Here is a 25,371-nt window from a genome sequence, read left to right as displayed (position 1 = left end):
ACAACACATAGCAACACAAAACACACACACAGAAATAGTAATGTTTCTTCAATCATTTCAGATTTGTCTAAACGGTGATAGGGCGTGAAAAATATGATATATAGCCTAGCTAAACTCTGGTTTGTCGATCTCATTCAAATTACGTGCTGGTTTTCTACCCGGAAGTAGAATGTAAACAACAAGGCGATTCGGTCTATAAAGGTAGATGTTTGTGTTAAAGCTCCATACAGTATAAAGGTAGATGTTTGTGTTAAAGCTCCATACAGTATAAAGGTAGATGTTTGTGTTAAAGCTCCATACAGTATAAAGGTAGATGTTGTATTAAAGCTCCATACAGTATAAAGGTAGATGTTTGTGTTAAAGCTCCATACAGTATAAAGGTAGATGTTGTATTAAAGCTCCATACAGTATAAAGGTAGATGTTTGTATTAAAGCTCCATACAGTATAAAGGTAGATGTTGTGTTAAAGCTCCATACAGTATAAAGGTAGATGTTTGTGTTAAAGCTCCATACAGTATAAAGGTAGATGTCCATGTGTAGTGTGATTATAAAGCAGCTCTAGCTTCTATATTAATACTGTGAAAGTATCAAAGCCTCAGTCCACAGAGAAATGCACACAGCCTGTATTCAGAAACTGAGCCTTAAAACCAGCCGTCAGGACTTCCTGTCACTTTGTGATGTCACAACTAAGCCCCGCCCCCTCACCACCTGGACAACACCATCCAACAACAACAACCTTGCAGGATTTGGTTTCTCTGAGTGTTTTATTCTGAAATTTGCTCTATTTTTTTAAAATTACTGGATCATTTTAACAGAGAGGCTCAGAGTCTCCTCCTCTCTCCTGTTGTTACTACAGCTCCAGAGACTGGATTTATTTTGCCAACAGTTTGTCGACTCGTCAGCGGCTCAGAGATAATCTGACTGAGACGTTTCTCTGTCTCTGCTGCTGCTGCTCATCACCGTTTTCTAACAAACCAGAGACCAGGGTTTATACAGGAATCTTGAAGTTAATTCTAACACCTTTTTAAGACTTTTTCAAGACCGTTTCAATATTTTTCAATACCTCACCGCCACTTCAAGCTGTAACCATTTACATCAGTGACACTTTTAACTTAACAGTTTCAGTTTGTGATAAAGACTATAGTCCACTATGATACAACAGAATTCAAAATAGGCTGGGATAATAAATCAAAGGCAAAGTTTATAAAAAAAAAAAAATTAATAAAATGAATAAATTCACACACTTTTATAATGTTTTTAGGACTCAAACTCTTGGACAGCTAATTCAGAAAAAGATACCTTCAAAATTTAAGACTTTATAAAGTCGTGAAAAGACTTTAATACTTTTTAAGGGTCTTAATTTTCCCAAAATTGATTGATCACCTTTTAATACTTTTCAAGACCCCGCGGATACCCTGAGAGACAAATGAGACGAATCTGAAAACCACTCAAATCTGCTGAGTCATTAATTAATCAACAGGTCGTCTGCAGATCATGATTCACATTGTTACACACACACACACACACACACACACACACACACACACACACACACACACACACACACACACACACACACACACACACACACACACACACACACACACACACACACACACACACACACACACACACACATCAGAGTCTCATTTGTCTCGTTAACGCCACGTTCACGCTTCACTACGGTCTGCTGCTTCGCCAGCGTCGTCCACAAAAACTGTCGTATGAATAAAGTTAATTGTGGTGAAGCTGAGAAGTGAAACTGAAAACAAGACACACACACATATACACACACAAGCTGCAAACCATGACTCAGCGTCCTGGAGGTCAAGCCACTGAGTCACTGCCCTGAATCTCATCAGCCAATCAGAGGGCAGAGAGAGAGAGAGAGAGAGAGAGGAAGCTCCTTTAATATCCGACCTGACTCGTCCCCTTTTTGGAAATTTTTACGTATTTTTCTTTGTTTAAATAAATAAATTCTGAATAATGAGCGAGGAGAGATCACGACCGGTCGCCATGACGATGCAATATGTGATTAAGCTGCAGCAGCACAGAGGGCAGCATGTGTGTGTGTGGTATAAAAATAGGCCGATGATGATGATGATGATGATGATGCTGTGCGATGCTGAAAGCTCTTATGTAACTAAATGTCCGCTGCCCTCTCTCACCCTTCATCCTCCTCCTCCTCCTCCTCCTCCTCCGAGAGGGAAAACAGAGGAGACAGTGAATGCATCACAATGAAACAACCCCCCCCCCCTCCCCCTCTTCCTCCTCCTCCTCCTCCTCCTCCCCCTCCTCCTTTTGGCAGCCATCTGAAAAGCTGAACTTTGACGGATCAACAGTCTGAGTCTGAAACGTTTTGCTGCATCACAGTCTCCAGCCTCTAAGAGGAAAAGGCTTCATCGTCTTTTGTGGTTTTTAAATTTTAATGTTGAATCTGTTTTCCAGAGGTTTTTTTATTTTGGTGTTCTTCTGGTTTTACTTTTGTTGTCAGGCTGAATAAAATATGAATATGATGATAAACTTGCTATAAGTTATGTTATGAATCCGAACATCTTTATTATCATTGCACAAGTGAGGATGTGACATTATGTTATGTTATGTCATGTTATTCTGTGCTTTGCCAAGTTATGTTATGCTTTATGTTATGCCTTGTCATGTTATGCTTTGTCATGTTATGTTTTGCTTTGTCATGTTACATTGTGCTTTGTAATGTTATGTTATGTCATGTTATGTTTTGTCAAGTTATGTCATGCGTTGTCATGTTATGTTATTCTGTGCTTTGTCCCATCATGTTATGCTTTGTCATGTTATGTCATGTTATGCCTTGTCATGTTATGGTATGCTTTATGTTATGCCTTGTCATGTTACATTATGCTTTGTCATATTATGCTATGCTATGTCCTGTTATGTTATGTTATTCTGTGCTTTGTCATGTTACGTAATGCTTTGTCATGTAATATTTATGTTTAGCTGCACTGTATCGAGATATTAAATTATAGATATCTGAACCTCCTCCTCTAAAACTTTATGGTTCACAGACAAGTTTTCATTTTGTTAAAATGGCCAAACTTTGATTTGATCAGATTTGGTCTCCATCCATGTGTCAGGTTTTATTTTATGTGTTTCCTACTATCTTGTTTTTTTTATTTTGACATCTGTTTTGTTCTGTTTTCTTTTAGTACAAGGTGCATGAAACGTCCTGTTAGTTTTATTTGACACAATAATGCAACTGTTTGGTTTTTTAACTGTTGTAAAATCCAGAAATAAACTCAAACTGTGGTTTCAGCAGGTTTTCGCTCCGTTATGTGGTTAAAAAAGTCGTTGCCGTCGTCTCGTGATGAGCAGCAGAAGCTGAATCTTCGACTCAGATGTTTCTGACAGATTAAACTTTTTAGTTTCCTTCCTTTTCTGTAAAAGCTTGTATTTCCATCCTGATGGAGGAGGGCGAGGCCGGATCATCATCACAGGGAGAAAGTGACAGAGCGGCGTTAAAGAGGACGGAGAGGAAGAAGAAGGACCAGCCGGGGGTCAAAGATCGGCGAGCAAACAGGACGAGAGCGAGCGGCCTGTTTCCTGATCGACTCGACTCGTCACGACTTCCTGGTGACGACGCAGCAGCACGTGTGTGTGTTGTAGACGTGTTGTTAGAGTCAGTGTGTGGACACAGGTTCAGGTTCTGACCTGGTTTCACTTCTACTAAGCTGCAGCATCTTCTGTCAGAGGGTTAATATCACACTTACAACACACATCTGCAACTTTCTTTTCTACATTTTCTTATTTATAAAGGTTTAGCATTAAAAAAAGTTAAAATTCATGGTCAGTTCTGTTGTTTTTCGTATTTTTTGGACCATTAATCTTTATCAAACTGCACACACGTCCTCGCTGAGTGATGATATTATTAACTGAGGTTTTAAAAGTTACAGTTTTATTAGGAAAAACACAGAAGTATTAAAGAATGAAAAGTTCGAATTGTGGATCTAAGACGGTTAAAAATATATATCAATGTTTTATATTCGCAGAGGTTCACCTGCACCTGAGGAAACCTGGAGATGACTGGATAGTCTCGTACCTACGGTGGCCCTGATGGGTCAACAGACACACTGCAAACTCACTAAACAAGAGCAAATAGAGGAAACACAAACAAGCTCAGAAAACTACTACATCAGTTTGACAAAAAAAAAGTGAGAGACCAATAAACCAAACAAACTCAACTTATTGTCAAAGCCACTAACAGGAAGCTGTCTGCACAACTTCTACAGTCAAGAAGAACAACAACTAAAGGCCCCAGACCGGTCCCTCACTTTAAAGGGACATTGTGTAACTTCTCCTGTTATCTATTCAGGAAAATCTATTATTTGGTTCTTCAGTCTGTTTTTCATTAACCAGTAATCCCCCCCCATCAACAAAGTGAAGTGTTCCTTTCAGCTCTGAATGAGCCGTTCATATCATTCATATCTCCATGGAGCGGGTAAGCTCGGTGCTGGCTGCCATGTCGTGTTGCCATGGTGACGGTAGGAAACCACGGAAACTCAGCGGAGACACCGGAGCTGTCGGCTCAGGTGGAGGTGGCGTCTGTGAACAGTCGCCGCGGTAACGCAGTGAGGAGGAATGGAGCGTTACACTGATGCTGCATTCACCTGCAGTCGGGCAGACGGCCGTCGCTAACAAACCAGATGTCATTTTAGTCACAGAAGTCCAGAGAAAGACGGTACACTGCAAAAACTCAAAATCTTTCCAAGAATATTTGTCGTATTTCTTGTCAAAATGTCTCATTTCTAGTCAAAACTAATCTCTTTTCTCTTAAAATAAGACTCATCGCCTAAAAATGAACTTGTTTTCAGATCATTTTCACTTGTTTCAAACTAATTTTCACTTGAAATAAGTAGAAAAAAGTTTTTGTGCTTGTAATAAGGAAGAAAAACTTGTTCAAAAATATGTTTGAAAGAAGTAAAAAGTGAATAAAAACAAGCTACTTTTTATGTGATGAGTCTTATTTTAAGTAGAATGAGATTTGTTTTGACTAGAAATTAAGAAATAAGACAAATATTCTTGGTAAGATTTTGAGTTTTTGCAGTGTAAAACGTGGGTCAGGTCAACAATACCACATCGCCATGACAACATATGGTCACGTGTATTGTTTTGCCTCGTGCTGACGGACCACTTGTTTACATAGAGGCTTGTTTATGCCGTTACGTGCAGCGGCTGTCGTCCGTCTGCCGTCTGCCCAATTTCAGGTGAATGCAGCATGAAAAATACGATTGAGTTGCTTGTGATATACAACCACAACGCTAGATGGGAGGAATTCCTACACAATGTCCCTTTAACGTGTCCTCAGACTGGTCTCTTGCTGAGGCTCATGGGAACTGATGTTCATGAACCAAAGTATCAGACAAACCGGATGAAAAAAAAAAAATCATGATCAAAGTTTCCACAGATGATCCATCAGCTGTCGGGACGTTCAAGTCCGAACCAGAGTGTTGGAAAACTGAGCGTTCACAGACACCGACCTAAAATAACCTCGGTAGGAGATGAGGATGTGGCTCACACACGTCAAACTGAAAACATAACAGAAGTAGAGATGTTGTAGTAAATGTCAGATCTGCAGCGTGTCGGCTGCTGCGAGCTGATTGGACGACGCTCTGATCCAAAACGCCGCTGTCAGCAAAGAAAAAAGCCCAGGAGGTGAAAGGTCGACGCCTCGGTGACAGAAAAGTGTCGAAACTAGAAATCAAGAGTTGCTGGTGGTTCACTTCTGTTTTCTATAGTTTCATGTGAAGTGAGGAGCAGCTGGGTTTTACTGCGCTGCGTCCGCTCCTCTGAACGCATCACGACTTCATATAAGAAGATTTATTTTTTTTCTGTTTTGTTTTTTAATTTTATTTCCAGTAACGTCGAGTTCAGCTTCGTTCGACGCCCGAGGGAGTTTCTGCTCGCCGGCAAAATTTAGCTGCAACAGCTGATTTCATCACAGTCACTTCCTCTTTTAAATGGACAATGTGCAATAATGGAAACCTCACACACACACACACACACACACACACACACACACACACACACACACACACACACACACACACACACACACACACACACACACACACACACACACACACACACACACACACACACACACACACACACACACACACACACACACACACACACACACACACTGGAAAGCCCAGAGAAGTGTACTAACCTAAGTTTCCTCACTGAGCTTCACTTCGACAGTTCACTTTGAGTCAAATCAAACACATTTCTCTTAAAATTCATTGTTTCTGTTTTCTCTGTTTTCTCTCACTTCCTGTCGTCACTTCACTCGGTCGTCCTCCTCTGACTTCAAAGCAACGGAAAAAAAACTCTTCACGTTTCATCAGAGAAAAGTGAAAAAAATATAACGTCTAGAGTCTGAAAACCCACATCTTCATAAATCTAAACCACTGAAAGAGACATGAGATCAGTAAAAAGTTGACGAATCCTAACACAGAACACACAATAACTTCTCCTTCTGAAACAGTTTCTCATCCATTACGTCTTTGTGGAAAAGTTTGACATTAAAAAACACAATGCTGTCGCCATAGCAACCTGATGTGATGAACAACCGGAGTTTTTCTTGATAGTTTTAGGTGACGTTACATAACTGATTAGTTATTTCCGCCTGCTGGCTGTGGTGGTTACTGTGGTGCGTTCAAGTGCAACGCTGCAACAAAGGCAATGTGTTGCATTGTGTTGTGTTGTGTTGTGTTGTGTTTGACGGCAATAGTAGATTGTGTAAATGAAAACCTGAATGGTGGTGAGTAAAAGTGTGACGAGTTTTTAGCATCAAAGATTAAAATACTGCAGGGTTTCCGCTACATGTAATTGATCGTGGCGCACCGCCACGGCAAAATAAAAGCCGCCACACCTTCAGAATGATGATTTATTTTTATTTAAATTTTTTAATGTTAAAACAATGTTAAGCAGGGTTTCCACAACCAGTTACCATTAGGTAGCTACTTTGCAGCTCTTTCCACTACACAGTTACAACTTTCGACTCATGCTTTTCAATCACAGCTGAGTTCTTTATTTCCTCCTCATTAAAAACGAAACTTATCAACCAGCGCATCCAGTGTTATACCATTAATTAACGACTCTGTGGCGGCCGGGGGACAAGCGCTTCGCACCTCAGCTCTGTGTGTGTTCATCTGTCGCGCTCTGTTTCGATTATTAAATAGGCTACAAACGTACACACATTGGCCTCACGTGTTTGTCATTCGCGGTGTTTTATTTTGAAAATTGACCGGATTCTCTCGTGTTTCTTTGTGTGACTTCCTGCCAAGATTGACACGGTGGCTCGCGGCCCGTGCACAAAATAGACCAAACGCCGAAATGATCGCTGCATGCCGCGGAGGATTGGACGCCGAAATGCCCCCGCATCTCCGCGGAGCCCCCCCCCCCGTCGGACAATCTGGTCCCGCGCGCACCCCCCCCGTTGAACAGACCACCCTCGCCGCCACTCTTTAAAAAAATCCTGGAGGAAACACTGTACTGAGAGAAACAGCCCAGAAATAACGGCCAATCGGGTGCGTTGGGAGCGGTTTGGAGTTCTGTGTTTGTGTTTTCATGTATATCTTGAAAAATGCTGAAAATAAAATACTCTAAAACAAAAAAAGAAATAATGGCCAACTGCAAGGACTTGGTGGAGAAAGATTCTGGCCTTTCCCAAATAAGTTCAAAGCATGTGTAATATTTTGCCTTTATGAAAAACATGACATTACTATGAAACTGACCGTTATTTCTAGGCTATTTCTTGACATTGTCGCGTACTGATCACGTAATTAGCAGCCTGTAAATTAAAGGGTTAGCCTACCTAATTCTATTCATTATTGACTAATGTTATTTTCTTGACAGATTGTTTGGTTTATAAAACATTAATCCATTCATGGTTCTCCTGACGACTCTGCTGATGCTCTGCACTCAAACATATTTTATTATTAGCATTAACAGCAAAACACTCGTTATCTCTGCCGTCTAATGTCATTTACAGGCCAGTTTCACCTCAGATGGATGAACACCAGTGTTTATTGATCTAAGCTGCTGTTTCTCTGTCAATCAGTTCAGTTGGAGATGCAGCGTAAAGTGGAAGTGAGACACACGAGGGGAAGTTTCTCTGTCAACTTCACACAGACATTACAGATGTTATTAATAATAATGAAGGACAGCTGCAGCAGCGACCTGAACCTCGGCTCTGGTGGTTTCCCTTTTCCTTTTTTTGTTGTTAAACCAACTTCTGTTTCTGAGAAACCAAAAAAAAACGGTTAAAAAACCAAAACGATTTCACGACGTGTCGTCTCTCTCCATCTCCACCTGCCTCGGCCTCACCTGTCCGACCAGAAGCAGACAGCGAGACTGGGCCGCAGTTAAATACGGAAACGAGGCCGCAGACGTTCGTTTCAGATGCAGCCTGAATTAAAAACCATCAGACAGAAACAGAGACAGAGAGTCTACAGAGACCAGATCAACACAGGTCCAGTTTGAGCCTCATAGATAACAGATACACCTGGGCCAGGTGGACAACATGGGGTTAAACAGAAGAGGATGTAGCAACAGCAGAAAAAGCACAAACACACAACACGACAGAGTGTGTGAGGTCGACTGAGCAGCGACAGCAGGAAGGAAAAGACCTGTGGTATCTGAGCTGAACCACGAGGACACAGCTGAAGAACAACAGCAGCGTTTAGACTCAAACTACTACTGTCATTTAGTAATGTTAAAGCTCCATGGGTATAAAGGTAGATGTTTGTGTTAAAGCTCCATACAGTATAAAGGTAGATGTTTGTGTTAAAGCTCCATGGGTATAAAGGTAGATGTTTGTGTTAAAGCTCCATACAGTATAAAGGTAGATGTTTGTGTTAAAGCTCCATGGGTATAAAGGTAGATGTTTGTGTTAAAGCTCCATACAGTATAAAGGTAGATGTTTGTATTAAAGCTCCATACAGTATAAAGGTAGATGTTTGTGTTAAAGCTCCATGGGTATAAAGGTAGATGTTTGTGTTAAAGCTCCATAGGTATAAAGGTAGATGTTTGTGTTAAAGCTCCATACAGTATAAAGGTAGATGTTTGTGTTAAAGCTCCATACAGTATAAAGGTAGATGTTTGTGTTAAAGCTCCATATAGTATAAAGGTAGATGTTTGTGTTAAAGCTCCATAGGTATAAAGGTAGATGTTTGTGTTAAAGCTCCATACAGTATAAAGGTAGATGTTTGTGTTAAAGCTCCATAGGTATAAAGGTAGATGTTTGTGTTAAAGCTCCATACAGTATAAAGGTAGATGTTTGTGTTAAAGCTCCATACAGTATAAAGGTAGATGTTTGTGTTAAAGCTCCATACAGTATAAAGGTAGATGTCCATGTGTAGTGTGATTATAAAGCAGCTCTAGGTTCTATATTAATACTGTGAAAGTATCAAAGCCTCAGTCCACAGAGAAATGCACACAGCCTGTATTCAGAAACTGAGCCTTAAAACCAGCCGTCAGGACTTCCTGTCACTTTGTGATGTCACAACTAAGCCCCGCCCCCTCACCACCTGGACAACACCATCCAACAACTTTGCAGGATTTGGTTTCTCTGAGGCTGTGTCCTAAATACCCCCCTACTCACTATATAGTGACCACGCCATTAGTGGTGTCCGAATGTTTAGTGATTAGCCTATTAATGTTCACTATATAGTGACTGAATCTATCCCACAATTCACCGCGAAATGTAGTGACCGGAGCAAGATATCCCATCATGCATTGCGGTCACGGATCGACGCCGTTACTACAGCGGCCCAGAGCGACCGGTGTAGCTACCAAATAAATGCAGCTACCAGATAAATGCAAGTAGTGACCGGTGTAGCTACCAAATAAATGAAGTAGTGACCGGTGTAGCTACCAAATAAATGAAGTAGTGACCGGTGTAGCTACCAAATAAATGCAAGTAGTGACCGGTGTAGCTCCCAAATAAATGCAAGTAGTGACCGGTGTAGCTACCATATAAATGCAGTAGCGACCAGTGTAGCTACCAAATAAATTTATTTTTAACCTTTATTTAACCAGGCGAAATCAATTAAGAACATGTTCTTATTTACAATGATGGCCTGACAAGAGGCATAAGCTTCTTGAATGCAGTAGCGACCGGTGTAGCTACCAAATAAATGCAGTATTGACCGGTGTAGCTACCAAATAAATGCAGTAGCGACCGGTGTAGCTACCAAATAAATGCAGTAGTGACCGGTGTAGCTACCAAATAAATGCAGTAGTGACCAGTGTAGCTACCAAATAAATGCAGTAGTGCAGCAGCCTCAATAAATGTGTCCAGCTGCCAGAGTTGTCCGGTCGCGGCTTCCACAGACTCCCACAACAAACGTTGGAGCAAATTTCCTAACAGGTGTTATAAACTGACCACAGACTCTGGATAGCGAGGCTAATTTCTGTTAGCCCGTCTATGGTGTTTTACATTTATGTTAGCATTAAGTTAGCGGACGTTATGCTTAGTTGTGACACTGGCTGTGTGTGTTTTGAATGTTGTTTCAAACTATGTGGGTTTGATTGAACATCTTTGATGCTTAAATATATATATATTACTGCTTAATATTGCTTTACTCCTCTACACCGGCCGTTACCATGGTTGTATCCATGGTACCGGCACCGGCCGTTACGATCGCGGTCGGAACGTTTTAATTACGCAGCGTAATACGTCATTAACTGTGCGGCGGAGTAGTGTCCGAAAGTGTTTTTTTATTTGGCCAGTGAGTCACTATATAGTCACTATATTGAATTCACTATAGTGAGTAGGGGGGAGGGAATGAGGGAGGGATTTCGGACACAACCAGAGTGTTTTATTCTGAAATCTGCTCTGTTTTTTATTGGATCATTTTAGGAAACAGTCAGCCAATCAGAAGAGAGGCTCAGAGCCTCCTCCTCTCTTCTGATTGGCTGACACCGACCTGTTGTTACTAGAGCTCCAGAGAGAAGCTGATAAAAGAGAGAGGAGATGGAAAACTACACTGAGATGGTTTTTTAGATTTTCTTTTCTGTCAGTTAAACAGCCGATCAGTCGAGTAAAGAGAGAGAAGTCTAAACTGACAGGATGTAGACGAGGTCAGTAAATCAAACCACAGTTTGTCTGTTTGTGGTTGTGACGATGATGCAGCTCTGTCACTACCCAGAATGCCCTTCACCTTCACCGCGTCCTCTCACACGGACACGACGAGCTGCTGCTGCTGTTAATGCTGCTGCTGCTGCTGCTGCTGCTGCTGCTGCTGCTGCTGCTTCAGTTTCTATAAGGAAGGAGGTTTGTTCTTTACTGAGAACTGAAGGTGACATCGCCACCACACACACACACACAGAGAGTGGTGTTTGTGTGTGTGTGTGTGTGTGTGTGTGTGTGGAGCTGTGTGTTCTCTGGTACGAGGAGACAACTGCTCTCTGTCTCTCTGTCACAGCGTCTCTTCATCGTGGTGATGACATCAGTCACATGATGATGATGTCATCATGAACCTGATTGACAGCTACTACTACTCTAGTAGATAGATAGAACGACAGATAGATGGATAGATGGATAGATGGATGGATAGACAGACAGACAGACAGACAGACAGACAGACAGACAGACAGACAGACAGACAGACAGACAGACAGACAGACAGACAGATAGACAGACGGATAGATGGATAGATGGATAGATGGATGGATAGACAGACAGACAGACAGACAGACAGACAGACAGACAGACAGACAGACAGACAGACAGATAGACAGATAGACAGATAGACAGATAGACAGATAGACAGATAGATAGATAGATAGATAGATAGATAGATAGATAGATAGATAGATGGTTCTGGTCCTGGTTCTGGTTCTGGTTCTGGTCCTGGGTCTAGGTCTAGGTCTGGTTCTGGTTCTGCAGCTGAAAGTGGAGGAGCTGAGACTCCTGGAGGAGATTTAAATATCCAGCGTCTAAATATAGAGGAGGCCACAGAGGAGGAGGGAGGGGGGGGGGACTAGGAGGGCTGTGGGGGGGCTGGGACCACTCAGCTGCTGCACCACAGGAGACCACCATGACACCATGATGACATGACACCATCAGGACGACAACAAACAAGCTCGGCCTGCAGCATGACATCAGCAAAATGCAGCCATGTAAGCACAACATTTTTGGGGGAAAAGCAGGAAAAAATTTGACTACATTTTCTTTTCAATCCACAGCCGGTTCATATTCCTCATCCTCACAGGTTACATTACTTGACGCCACTGTTCCCTCTAAGGTGTTTTACTGTGCTCTTTGCTCAGAAGACAAAAAAAAGTTGCACACTCTGTAGTGCAACTACGATTGAAGTTTTTGCTTGAGAATTATTATTACTGTTCATATCAAGAATGCTTCAGTGCCAAGAGTTGATGACACCAACTTGATGTTAGTTATTTTTTGACATAATTGTTCATATGGCAATACATGCAAACTCTATTTTGCCAAAACAATATTGTATTTTGTTACTGACCTAGATATGGAGCAGCCTAGGTAATGTTGTCAAAATAATCTGTTATTAATCATTATAGTAATAGCCGATTGTATTGATATTTGGAGTTGGAGAGGTGAGGCCATAGCACCAGCATGTGGACGTACTGTGTGTTTGCTTAAAGGACAATTCCGGGCGAATTCAACTCAGGCTGTATGTTCATATCATTTTAGGTCTAAAAGAATGAATCTGAAGATTTTCAGTTTAATCGCTCCTGTTTTGCGGTAGCTGCGTCTGTCCCCGCATCGCCACGGCAGCAATGAATGGGAGTGGATGTAAGTTCCGCTGTTTAGGCTGTTTCCAGCCCTCAAAGCCGCAGACAGCGTCAGATGGAGACTCAAACATGCACCGAGAAGTTTATTTACTTCAAGCAAGCCGACATGTTTGTAAAACTAGATCTAATTCAAAGTCTCCCGGAGTCTCGCGCGAGACCCAAGTTGCCGTGCTCGGTGTGTTCACATGCAGTGGGAAAAGCTCCCGTTTGTGTCATAAACACAGGAATATCAACTCTTTACTTGCTTCAAGTAAAGAGTTGATATTCCTGTGTTTATGACACAAGCGGTAGCTCCTACTGCACCTGAACACACCAGCACTGCAACTTCGGGCTCGCGCGAGACTCCGGGAGACTTTGAATTAGATCTAGTTTTACAAACATGTCGGCTTGCTTGAAGTAAATAAACTTCTCGGTGCATGTTTGAGTCTCCATCTGATGCTGTCTGTGGAAAAAAATTGTGGCTTTGAGGGCTGGAAACAGCCTAAGCAGCGGAACTTACATCCACTCCCATTCATTGCTGCCGTGGCGATGCGGGGACAGACGCAGCTACCGCAAAACAGGAGCAATTAAACTGAAAATCTTCAGATTCATTCTTTTAGACCTAAAATGATATGAAAATACACCCCTGAGTTGAATTCGCCCGGAATTGTCCTTTAAGCCGTCGCTCACAGTCGCTCAAGCAGGTCATCAGGGGAGTTGAATTTCTGCTCAGGAGTTTTGAAAATTAGAGGGAACATTGAACAAATAACACAATATGTTACAAATGTGAGATTCAGCACCACCTCTACACACCAAACTATCACTGCTGTTCTGCCATCAAGTTCACATTGTCTAGACTAGACCAGGGTGGGCAATAGTTCTTTCTATACCGACTCTTATAAAGTCAGTGAAGGGCCTCATGATTAAAACATTAAAGGGGAACTATGTAAGTCAGCTCACTTTTCCTCTGTTCTGGTTACGCTCCTCTCCTCCATGTTCATTTGTTTACAACGAAGCCGGCGAAAAATCAATAAATGGAGCGGTGGATAACGTTACATAACATATACCATGTTACAACGTGTGTGTTTGTGTAGTCTTAACCGTCATGAACAAAAGATTACGGGTTACGGAGCGCGTTTGTGTTGCGGTGCAGAGACGAGAGCTGGTAAAAAAAAGTAGCGGCTTATAGTCAAGAAAGTACGAAGAAAAAACAACATTTAAATTCTTTGAAATGTTTTTCAATCCACAGTCAGTTCATTTTCCTCATCCAAAGTGTCAGCACCACTCCAGATATAACAATACAACGATGCTGCTGTTCTGCCATCAAGTTTAAATTCTCTAGAGCAGGTGGGCAGTAGTTTGTTTTCTAAACTGACTCTTATAAAGTCTTGCGCTTTTATTCGCGGGACGATGACGACACACCGAAGAGACTTTGTTGACAGCTTGTCGATCCAACATGGCGGCAGACACTTTACTACTTTCGTTTTAAGTAGTTTAGACCGCAAGTTTATTTTGAAAAAAGAGCAACGTTTAGCGTTTTTTGATTGATTGACTGATTGATTGATACTTTATTGATCCCATTGCTGGGAAATTACAGTTTGAAAGAAATACAGAATAACATGAGGATTGATACGACTGGCTATAAGCTACATACAGACCCAAATAGTCGACCGAAAGTTATTCAATTCAATCCCATTGTGACCTGCTGGTTAGTGGCAGCATCACTTTCATGCTCTTTTTAAAGCTCAAAGCTTCTGGGTGATCCTGTTTCCATATATTTGTTTTGTTATTTAATAGAATAATTATTCAAAAAAAAGAAAGAAATCCCCCAAAATATTTCACTGTAACATTAATTAAAGTGATGAGTTTGTTAAGATGATGACAAAGAACGAGACAGAGAGAGAGAGACGGAGACGACTGCTGAGGGATTCTGTGGACATCCTGAAACTGGATCTCAGCGCCAACGCTCTGTGTGTGTGTGTGTGTGTGTGTGTGAGAGTGTGTGTGTGTGTGTGTGTGTGTGTGTGTGTGTGTGTGTGTGTGTGTGTGTGTGTGTGTGTGTGTGTGTGTGTGTGTGTGTGTGTGTGTGTGTGTGTGTGTGTGTGTGTGTGTGTGTGTGTGTGTGTGTGTGTGTGTGTGTGTGTGTCAAGGTGGCCGGTGCAGATCTGCAGCCTCAGCACCAACGTGGAGAGTGATTCACAGAGGAGATGAACCAGCAGCAGCAGCAGCAGAACAACCAGCACTCAGTAACAACTAATAACACAACCATCAATAACAACTGGGAACACAGATTATAGTGTGTTAGTGAATGATGGAGCAGATGAAACATGATGAAGTTTAGTGTAAAATATGCTACTACACTCAGGGATGCAAACGGGTCAGGACCAAAAAAGAGAGGAATTTCCCGGGGGGGGGGGGTGCTCACCATTAACAAATCACGGAAAAGTCCATTTCCAGTAGTTCAACACCAACCAAGTATTGATTGATTATAGATGGACATAGTTTTCAGAAGGTCAACATTTCTATATTAAAAATACTTTTAAAAAAAATTCCTTAGCAATATTTCCATTTTGGAGATAGTGATTTTTATGTCTTCACTGAATGTTAGTCATAATTATTACTATTAAAATAAACTGAATAAATAAAGACATGGGATGTTTCATTCAGTGTGTAATGGACATATAGGCCTATATAATGTGTTAGTTTCACTTTCTGAATTGAACACATTCTACATCGCGGAGGCGACGTCTTTCCACTCAGGGCTTCCTTCACCTCTGAAACGGGGCAGAGCTCCGTGGAGACACCTGCCTGACACAGCAACGTAGGGAACCGTGCATGTCCGCGGCCACAGCTCCACATGCACAGGGGAAAAAAAAAACGGCGTCGCCGTCGCACCGACTGCACCACGCGGATACGCGCCGCTTTAATGAGCGCGCATGTTGCGTCTACATTGGAGGTCGGCTGTTATCAGTATAATCAGAGACCATGAATGTAGTGTAACACTACGGGTGAATTCAGACCTGGTTGGTTTGGAGCAGTTGTTCTGAAACAATGACATCAGCAGAATGTGTAACAGATAGTTCAACATTTTGTCAAATTGGGCCCATTGCCATAATCCCTATAGTCATAGCAGTAGGTTCGTTACCTTTAATTGTCGGTGCAAGCTATTTTTAGAACGGCGGAGCAGAGCCGTGAGCTGCTCAGAGCTACGCTACGGAGGCTCATTATGGGATTTCTTGGTTTCCCTCATCAAACTCATCAAATACACAATCCAACAACTCCACAACGCTCTGATGGACAAGTTGTGAGCTGCACATTCACCACGCTATGAGATAATAACACAACGTTACCACACAGAGTTGTTTTAGAGGGAAATGCAGAGACTGTTGATGAAAAACTGTCCCTGAAGGCAACGTGCATCAGTGGTTTTGCATGTATTTCCCTCTAAAACAACTCTGTGTGGTAACATTGTGTTATTATCTCATAGCGTGGTGAATGTGCAGCTCACAACTTGTCCACCAGAGCGTTGTGGAGTTGTTGGATTGTGTATTTGATGAGTTTGATGAGTTTGAAACCAAGAAATCCCATAATGAGCCTCCGTAGCGTAGCTCTGAGCAGCTCACAGCTCTGCTCCACCGTTCTAAAAACAGCTTGCACCGACAATTAAAGGTAACAAACCTACTGCTATGACTATAGGGATTATGGCAATGGGCCAATTTGACAAAATGTTGAACTATCCCTTTAATAATAATCCAGTAATGAGTGTAAATGCTGAAGGCATTTAAAGCATCAGTGAAACCAGCTCTGAGTTCTTCATATTTCAACATGCAGCTTAGTCACAGAAACTAATCAATCAATATCATTATTAACTCATCAGCTGGTTATTGATTTACTTCTTTACTTCGTAAAAAACTGTTGAAAAATGAACAAAATAATTCTCAAAATGTAAAAATGTTCAGTTTAGTGCAGCTACTCAGCTTTCACATGGACATAAAGGACAAATTAAACTGATAATCAATGTCAGAATGATCCGGTTTTAATCGATCGATCGATAAAAAATGAAGAGCGAGGAGCCGAGGGCGAGCGAGGCCTGGCACGGCTCAGTCACAGATGGTGAGAGAGGACGAAGGCTGGAGACGGACCAGCACACACACACACACACACACACACACACACACACACACACACACAGTCACACACACACACAGTCACACACACACACACACACACACACACACACACACAGATGATCTCATGCGAAGAGTGAAACACATCGAGGCCTCAGCAGCAACAACAGCAACAGTAAACAGAAAACTCAAGTTTCTTCATTTCTAATCGGGTGATAAAATCTGTGTGTGTGTGTGTGTGCGTGCGTGTGTGTGTGTGTGTGTGTGTGCGTGTGTGTGTGTGTGTGTGTGTGTGTGTGTGTGTGTGAACCCTGTGTGATGATGTGCAGCAGCAGAAATGTTTCAGGGTGTGTTGAGTTATGAACTCGTCTGCTCGGCACGTGAGGTTTGTTACGCAACCTCCTGAGCAGCAGAGAGAGAGTGTGTGTGTGTGTGTGTGTCTGTCTGTGTATGTGTGTGCATGTGTGTGTGTGTGTGTGTCTGTGTGTGTGACAGTGAACGCATCGCTGCAGGAATGTCGATGAGCGAGCAGCGAGACATGAGACAGTTTGATAGCGACTGTAGATTTTACGGTGTTGTTGTTCTGTGGGTCTGTGCTGCTGCTGCTGCTGCTGCCAGTCTCTGCCCCGGTGCATGCTGGGACATGCTGCAGTGCATGCTGGGACATGCTGCGGGGCCGCCGCCGCTGCAGCCACGACGAGACGACGAGCTGCTGCAGAGACGGAGCGATGAACAACAGCAGTGGAAAGAGAAACTACAGTCTGACAGTCTGATCTCTTTTGTATTGAGATGTAGTCACATGTATCTGTACCAGGGCCGTTGGTCTGTCCCCAGATCAGATTCACTTTTCTAATGTTTCTTATGTTAATGGTTCAAATTGTATTCAAATATTTTATATATATATATTTTTTAGCTCATTATATCCACCTATAGAGTCGCCGGTAAACCCTGAACTCCGTCAGCGCTTTCATCACTTCCTGTTCCCTCGTCTAAAAGTCAGTACGTTTTCTGAGTGGGATTTTGGTAAAACAGCTCAGATCAGGTCTGTGGTAGGTTTTATTCTACGACATCCATCAGTAAATACTATAGGGATGGATATCATTAGGATTAACGATACCGATACTCCTTATCAGTACTCCGATTGATACTACAACATGTAATTTAGTGTAAAAAACAAAGACGTTACAAGACGTTAAAGGAGAGGTGAATGCAGAGACAAAACTGTCCCCGACGGGAACGTGCATAAAATAACCGGTCAGAGATATTTTGGACATTACCGCTGCACTGCTCCACCGTTTATTTTAGTAAAGAAATCATCACAACAAGGACAAAGTGTTAGTTTCTGTGGCGGGGAGAGCAGGCGCTCTGTGATGTGATAGTAATGTCTCTCCAGGATGGTTCAGAGTTCAGCTATCTGATGCAAAAACACAAAGTTTCTACTGTTTATACTCTACACTATATGAGTTCAGTCAATTTCAGTCAGCAATTTTAGTCGCGTTTTTTGCTCCAACCAACACTGGGTGACCATCAGGACAACGGTTTAGGGGTCAAAAATGACCGGAATTCTCCTTTAAGCTTTTACCAACTCAATATAAAACTTCAAGAGGGTAAATGAGAAGCATCAACTTAAAGCACTTCAGACAAAGTTCAGTCCTCCTCTCTCTTGGCTCACCTGCAGCCGGCAGGTGGAGGTGGGCGGGGCTTAAGGCCTTTTCTTATTAAAAATATATAAATAAAGTTATTCCAAAAATATATAAATAAAGTTATTCCAAAGTGAAACCATCTTGTCGGCCGTCTGTGTGACCTGGTACAGCGACACATTCTCTACATGAGGCGACTCGTCTGGTTCTTATCTCAGGTACAAGGCCGGCGCTGCCAACACAAACACACTCACCTGCAGAGAGAGAGAGAGAGTGTGTGTGTGTGTGTGTGTGTGTGTGTCCTGCAGCTCACACACATTCAAAAATCAGTTTGTGAACACTTTGCATTCGGAGCAGTCGACCAATCAGAGCGTCGAGATCTACATGAAACTTAACAAGTAAACTTTTTTGTATGTTTTGTTAAATATGTGAAGTGCATTACAAATAAAATGTATTATAATTATTATCATTGAGGCTAACACACCATATTTTTTTATGTTTTGTGTGTCTGACTCACTCAGACACACCTGCATTAATCAGTTTGTCCAATAATCTAAAACAGGAAATAAAGGAGTTGGCTTAAGTTCAGGAAGTAGTGGAGCTGTGCATAAAGCCTATTGGTGAATTATCAATTTTGGGTGAAGTATCCCTTTAAAGGATAATTTCCGTTTTTTACAACCTGGACTTTATTTCTAGCATAAAATACGATCATTTCCTCCCCCAGATAACTTTGGTGTCATTCCAAGTGGTTGTGATGAAATGAGCTCCAGCCGAGAGGCGCGTATATCCGTATAATGGAGTCTACAGGGCAGCAGAATGCAGCCTCTAAATAACACATTATCTGCAGAGAAACTCCTTCATTTCACCAATATTTAGTTCTGATAGGCTAGTGCTATTCCCCCCTGAGTCCGGGGTTAGCTGTTATCAACATCCGGGGTCTGTAGGTTGACCTACTGACCTCTGACCTGGATGATGTCATCTCTGAGCACCGCGCGGCTCATTCTGATAATAATCATTCTGCTTCGGCATTCGGGTCCATTTTTATCTCAACTAGCCGGAGCTTTAGTGAGTCCAGGTTGAGGAGAGGAAGCCTGTGGAAGCTGAACTTCATCCAGCTGCTCATTTTGTTCTGACAAGTCAGAAACACGCAGAAACCAACCGTAGCATTAGCGGTAGCAACAAGCCACGCAGAGATGACATCATCCAGGTCAGAGGTCAGTAGGTCAACCTACAGACCCCGGATGTTGATAACAGCTAACCCCGGACTCAGAGGGGAATAGCACTAGCCTATCAGAACTAAATATTGGTGAAATGAAGGAGTTTCTCTGCAGATAATGTGTTATTTAGAGGCTGCATTCTGCTGCCCTGTAGACTCCATTATACGGATTTATACCATGGTCTGGGTGAATCCTCGATTCTGATTGGCTGCTGGGTGTCCATTAAAAAGTGATAATGGACACCCATAAAGATGTTCCGGTAAAATAGCCTGATTACGTTCTAAATATTACTGCGCTGGCTCAAACGCTTGTTAGTAACCACGGCAACGGACACTCGGACCAAAACAACTTTTTTTCAGCGCATCACGGCTCTGGAGTCTGTAAACACACCAGCGGTAAGAAGTGCACTGGCCGTCTGAAATAATACTTTGTGTCACGTAACATTGAAGCCGTCACCTCACCTCCCTTCACTGATCAACTACCAGGCTGTGGCAGAGTCACTGACTGTAACGTTACGCTGCGGTCACAGCGGGTCCCTCTTTTTTTCTCTTTTATCGCCGACGAGTTTATTAAATAGTCCGCTCGGCTCAGCCGCTTAAAGACGTATGATTTTAACGGTAAAAACAACATTCAATTACAAGTAATTGATTTAATATGTATTTATCTCGTAAGTGACCATGGTATAAGCGGGATAATGCCCTTCGAGGTGTCCGATTATCAGAGATTAATGGACTTCGCGGAAGCAACCGTCCGACGCGAAGCGGAGGACGGTTCACGCCTCCGCGTCGTCCATTAATTTCTGATAATGGACACCTCGTCGGGCATTATCCCTTACATACGCGGCTCTCGGCTGGAGCTCATTTCATCACAACCACTTGTAATGACACCAAAGTTATCTGGGGGAGGAAATGATCGGATTTTATGCTAGAAAATAAGGTCCAGATTGTAAAAAACGGAAATTCTCCTTTAAGGGACAAATGGAGCAGAGTGAAGGTGGAAATCCTAAAGAGTTCCTTCCTTCCTCTCGTAATAAAAACATAATTTGTTGTTGTTGGCATCGTTATTAACCTCAGTGATGGAGAGAGAGGCTACTAGTGAAAGCAACAGACCATAATAACAATAACCACCACAACAGTGAGTGATGCTCCAGTGTGCAGGAATCCCGTGGTGGTTGCATATTTGAACGTATCCTTTCTGTTGCATTCACGTGAAATGGGGCAGACGTCAGACAGACAACAGACGCTGCATGTAACAGGATAAACAAGTGGTCCGCCAGCACGAGGCAAAACAATACAGGCCTGACAACATGTTGTCATGGCGATGCAACATGGCCGCCTCGGTAACGACTTGTAACAACTCATTCTAAGGTACCAGAAAGCTTTCATTTGTATGCATGGTGTGATTCCACTTCAGTGAAATACAGATTTATGAAAGACATGTTTGAATTTTTGCGAATAAAAAGCCAAATAAGTTACATAGGTTACTACTGCATGGGGCTTTAAAGCAGAAGTAAGCGATCCGGTCGTTTTGGCTAATGCTGCGTTCCAGCCAGGCTTTTGAAACCGTAAATTACAGCTTCAAGTCACAACTTACGACTTTGTAGCGTTCCAGGCAACCCACTCGTGTTTCTCCGACCTGTTTTACCTGTGAAAGTCACTATAACGGCCACTCGTAACTTCTGACCCGTGAACTCGTACCAGATCGAACTGGTACGACTTCACAGGTCGGAAAAACACCAGTTACGAGTTGCCTTGAACGCACCATAACAGTCCTCGTCCCTACGTCACCACATTCACGGCGTCCCTTGGCTGCACACACAGAGAGGACTGCCCCTTTATGCCGTTCTCTCTCCTCATTGGATAAAGGTTGTAGGATACAAGGAATGTTTTCTCCTGGGCTCAGAGCAGAGCAGAGTGACTGACAGACCCGTGTTTCAGACCAAACACTCTATGTAAGTGATTGCTGTCGGAAGATAGAACTATTTAAGACTTAGATTAACACAAAAATATCGCTTACTTCTGCTTTAAGTGAAATACGGATTTATGAAAGACAGATTTGAATTATTGCGAATAAAAAGCCAAATAAGTTACATAGGCTACTACTGCACGGGGCTTTAACCTCAGTGATGGATACTAGTGAAAGCAACAGACCATAATAATAATAATAACCACAACAGTGAGTGATGCTCCAGTCAGTGTGCAGGAATGGAGCTGCACTGCAACAAACCAACAACAACAACAGGCCCAATGAGCAGCTGCTGGAGCTTTAAACCTCCTCCTCCTCCTCCAGCAGCAGTAGAGGTCTGGTTCCATTATCGGACGAAGACATTCAGCCCGTCTGGGTCTGGATTTCAGGCTCGATTCCCCTCGGTTCTGTCTTTGTGTGTTTGTGTTTTGACAAATAAACCGACAGAAACTCATTTTTCATTTCCCACCAACCAGCAGCAGCAGCAGGAACCAGCTGCTCTCTCCTCTCCGCTGCAGCAGCTCAGCTCGTTTCTATTTTAAACAATGTGCACGCACCGTTTATTTATGTGTCAACGGAAAACAACGAGTGAAACCGAACCGAGCCGAGCTGAGCCGAGCTGAGCCGAACCGGACAGGACAAGACCATGGTTTATTAAATAAACCAAGGAGAAGGAGAAGAGGAGAAGAGGAGGAATAAAGGAAAGAGGCTTCAGTGTGTCCGACAATGGGCGCTGCTGCTGCTGCTGCTGCTGCTGCTGCCGCGAGCTCTCCCCGTTAACCGGAGGCTCGCGGGCCTGTTACGTATAAATAACTGACAGACCGGTGTAACGGCAGCAGCGGCGCGTGCCACCGGACAGACAGACAGAGTAACGTCGGTACCGGAGAAGTCAGACTAGAAGCGGACTCGTACCTGGTCCTGGTCGTGGTCGCTGGTTTTCCCTCTGCGGACTGCGCGGACCATGTTTAGGTCATTCTCATGCATGTGACGTCCATGTTGCTCTGAGCGGCGCGCGAGGAGGAGCCGCAGCGTGAGTGACGTCAAGCTGCAAACAAACTACCGACAGCTTCCGCTACCGACCGGACTTCAAAATAAAAGTCTTCAAAAAGGTTTTTTGAACTGAAGGAATGTTATTTTCTGTGTCCCGTCACATTCATGTGTATTTGCACTAATTTAAACCTGTTTTTAATCTTGTGTACTGTTTTTATTGTTTAGGCCAGAGGTCTTCAACAAGGGGTCCGTGACCCCTATAGGGTCCGCAGAGGTAGGTGCAAGGGGGTCATGAACTTTATGGTTGATTATACTATTTTGTATATTTTTTTCATTTCCACATTTAAAGGTGTACAGAAAAGAAAATTGAATTTGAGCCCACTCTGGATCATAAAATTAGTGTAATAACTCATCTATCAGACGATGTAGGCCAAACTTTGTGCAAAATTCTATTTTTGAGTAAATCCGGGATGAAAGTGTGTTTTTTTTTTTCGCATTGGATAATGCAGGCGCACGGATTATACGTCAGCCTGTACACGATTCACCAGCCACTGACATTGGATCCGTAATCCGTCATTCAAACGTCTGAGACACGCACACACACACACATGGAGCTCGGTCTCGCCCCAAACTTTGAATATCCCGCCCGCTCGATAACGACCAATCAAATTCGTTTTCCTTACTCGGGTAAACTCGTGTTGCAGCTCGGGACAACTCGGCGCGACAAACAGGACAAACGGTCATTTCTGTACACCTTTAAAGCAGAAGTAAGTGATATATTTGTGTTAATATAAGTCTTAAATAGTTGTATCTTCCGACAGCAATCACTTACATAGAGTGTTTGGTCTGAAACACGGGTCTGTCAGTCACTCTGCTCTGCTCTGAGCCCAGGAGAAAACTTTTATCGTATCCTACAGTTTTTATCCAATGAGGAGAGAGAACGGCATGCAGGGCTGTGTGTGCAGCCAAGGAACGCCGTGAATGTGGCGACGTAGGGACGAGGACTGTTATGGTGCGTTCAAGACAACCCGTAACTCGTGTTTTTCCGACCTGTGAAGTGGTACCAGTTCGATCTGGTACGAGTTCACGGGTCAGAAGTTACGAGTGGCCGTTATAGTGACTTTCACAGGTAAAACAGGTCGGAAAAACACGAGTGGGTTGCCTGGAACGCTACAAAGTCGTAAGTCGTGACTTGAAGCTGTAATTTACGGTTTCAAAAGCCTGCCTGGAACGCAGCATTAGCCAAAACGACCGGATCGCTTACTTCTGCTTTAACAGACATACAGACATTTGATATAACAAAGTGTGTTTATGAATGACTGAATGAATGGCCACCCTACTCACTGTACCTTTAAAATAAAAATATGAATTATACCTGTGTATTATTTGAATAGCTTAGTACTGAATTAAGGTGATATTAGGCCCAGTTTAGTATAATACAAAATGATATGAAAATATTTAGCAGGGGTCCCTGCTCCATTTCTCCAGTAGTTTGGGGGTCCTTGGCCTAGTCGAGGATTCGAGTTTGAATTACAGTTTTTCTCAGTTGGTTTGGCTCATTTCTCTGAACAGAAATTACATTACATTTACAACTCTAAGATCATTTGGTAAAACAGTGTTACAGTTCAGCACAACACCATAGAGATCACTGGAAAAAGCTCACCTCTCTCTCTCAAAGCAGTTCACTCGTGTCAAAACTAAATGTCCTTCTCGTAGAAATAGTTGCCCCCAAAATGCATCGTCCCTTTGGCATCGTGGGAGTCAAAATGTTTAGATGTTTTGTCACTATGGCAGAGGAGCATGTCCAACTCTCAGTCTGAGCCCAGTCCTTCGTTCACTATAGTTACTGGCCTAGTTTGTTTGTTTTTTTGTCTACCTAACAGAATATAATTGTGTATAAAACTGAAATAAATAAATAAAACAGGATGTTAGGGTAAGAGTAGCACATTGCACTCATACTGTCAAGGAAAGGTCGCCATTTTTATTCACACGTAAAGTAACTTCCATTCATCAGAGTAAGAAAATGTACACAGCATAATATACTGTAATATAAACACACAAACAAAAACTATGTACATTATAAGTAGCCTACAGTGCTGTAAATAAATATATGGTGTTCATGGTTTTATGTTCTTGACTCATTTAGACAACTGAACAGACTATATAATTGTGCATGTGACGACTTATAGAATGAAATGATGCTGACATGTTTTGGAGAGAACAACCATTAGACTGAGAATCAATCAATCAGTTTAGATCAATAACATCTATTCACTTGGAAACTGTGCTACAGTAACTGCAGCTATCTGTACTTAATCATTTACAAAGATGTACAAAGACATTTGCAGTTTGATGAAATGAATGAGAAATACAATTCTGTGGTGAACTATTGCCAAGTGGTTTGGAGGTTTGTCCATGTTGTTTTGAGAAATGAGCCAAACCAACGGAGAAAAACTGTAAAGGCTAATAATGTTATTTTCTGTATCCTGTATCATTCATGTGTATTTATACTGTTTAATTTTAACCTGTTTTTAATCTTGTGTACTATTTTTATTGTTTCGGCTATTTTGCACCTCTTTGTCCTTGAGTGACAGAAAGGTGTCTATGAAATAAAATGTATTATTATTTATAGATTATTATAAT

At 42.4% G+C, this 25,371-nt stretch overlaps 1 protein-coding gene across 2 annotated transcripts in view; it reads right to left on the bottom strand.

Annotated features, from left to right (window-relative positions):
• The window catches only part of dennd4b (DENN/MADD domain containing 4B), a 74,058-nt gene extending 51,317 nt beyond the window's left edge, over positions 1-22,741 (bottom strand). Inside the window, exon 1 of one of the 2 annotated variants that reach the window (XM_085803156.1) lies at positions 22,645-22,741. The gene's annotated coding sequence lies outside the window, so the exon portion shown is untranslated. The remainder of the gene's footprint in view (positions 1-22,644) is intronic. The other variant, XM_085803155.1, reaches the window with a different exon arrangement.
• Between the last annotated feature and the right edge of the window lie 2,630 nt (positions 22,742-25,371).

Source organism: Trachurus japonicus, chromosome 16, assembly GCF_045865225.1.
Source record: "Trachurus japonicus isolate A0001 chromosome 16, Traja_1.0".
NCBI lineage: Eukaryota > Metazoa > Chordata > Actinopteri > Carangiformes > Carangidae > Trachurus > Trachurus japonicus.
The sequence above is the reverse complement of the archived record's forward strand: the minus strand, read 5'-3'. Positions and strand labels throughout refer to the sequence as shown.